Genomic DNA, 1,634 nt, shown 5'->3' with positions numbered 1-1,634 from the left:
TTTACCATTTGATTTATTACTCGCAATTTATTCATGGTTTGTGGGAACAATGTGAGACGACTGAATGCCTTAAAACATGTCCATCTTTGTTTCAAATATTTGACGAGGCAGTGGTGAGTAAATTAGATTGTTTGCATGGTAATTGAATCTGTCCATTCACATGCGTTATACCTGTTCTGTTATGCTTATGATTGGACTACAAGCTTGTTTCCGTTGCTATTTACTATCTCATGGCTATTCTTTTCAGTGGACTCAATTGTCATTAGTCCCGTTCGATAGAGGAAAGTTGAGTTCATTTGATTTTTCAGATTCGAGGACGAATCTTTTTGAGGAAGGGGGAATGATACGAGTCACAAAAGCCCAAATTCTTGAAGGCGAGGCCCAATAAGCAAATTCCCAGCCCAATCAAGAAATCCATCCATACTTAGTTGAAAATCAGGCCAAATTGTCAAAGTGGCCCAAGTTGTAAAGTTTTATTTTTATTTTTATTTATTTATTTACTTAGTTTAATTTTTTATGTCAATATTCAGTCCAAGAGTCCCAGATAAAATGACCTTTGACCGAATTTCCATATTAAAATAATTAGGAGTTTTTTTATTTTAGTTTTCTAATTAGATTAGGACTAGTTATAAGGCCTATTTAAAGGCATGGCTGTCCACCTTGTAAAACACTTATCATTATTATTAAAATTTCAGATTTGTTGAGAGCAGAATTTTCTTTGAGTTTTCTCCAAGATTTTTCTCTTGAGTTTTCTTTAGAAGTTGTTTTAACAATCTTGTGATTGTGGGAGTCATCTTCAACCTTCTTCTTGCCATTGATATTCTTTGGAGGGGAGATTAGAGCCGTTTGAAGGGAGTTGTGAGATCTTTCGAGATTTCAAGGCTTCTTAGGACTTATCTTTTAATTTCTTACTGTCAATTCTTTCTTTATTTCTACTTGTGCTGAATCATTATCTAATCTATTTTCTGTTCTTATTGTGTTTTCAGCCTTTTTCTATCTTAAGGAATCAGCCCAAAAATCCCCAATTTCTAGGGTTTTTCCATACTCTTTTTGGGTGAAATTAGATTGTCGAAATTTGGGGAAAACTATCTTGGTGTTCAATTGGGCAGAATCACAATCTCCTTGAGGGTTTCAAGAACCCTAACACTTATTTCTATTCTCAATTTGATTCTTTGCTGATTTGGGGATTTTATTTCAGATCTGAAAATTCAAAAATCTAATCTTTTAATTTTCTGTTTCGTTTCAGATCTAATTGTTTAGGGTTTTCGTAGGAGTTTCTCGTGACTTGGCAACTCGATCTTGGTCTGCGCGCATTCTCGTATCACTGAGTTACTAATCTTTGCTAGATGTTGAACGGTTGATTTTGACTATAAGATTTAACAATGTTACCTAATTGGATAAAGTTTTAAATTTTCATAAAATGTAAGAATCAAATTTTTGAAAAATTAGAAGAAATAAAATTAAATAATTTTATGTGCTTTACCTTAAAAACAATTAAATAACATCCTCTTTATTTGCCCAATCAATAGTGCAAACCAAACTAATGAAGGAATGGGTTTGGTGACCACATTTCATTTTCTGGAAACAAGTGGCCAAACCAACGGTAGAGAGTGTTTTGCTTAAACATGTGGAGT

This window comes from Gossypium hirsutum, chromosome D01 (genome assembly GCF_007990345.1).
Source record: "Gossypium hirsutum isolate 1008001.06 chromosome D01, Gossypium_hirsutum_v2.1, whole genome shotgun sequence".
Classification (NCBI taxonomy): Eukaryota; Viridiplantae; Streptophyta; class Magnoliopsida; order Malvales; family Malvaceae; genus Gossypium; species Gossypium hirsutum.
This window is presented reverse-complemented; position numbering follows the sequence as displayed.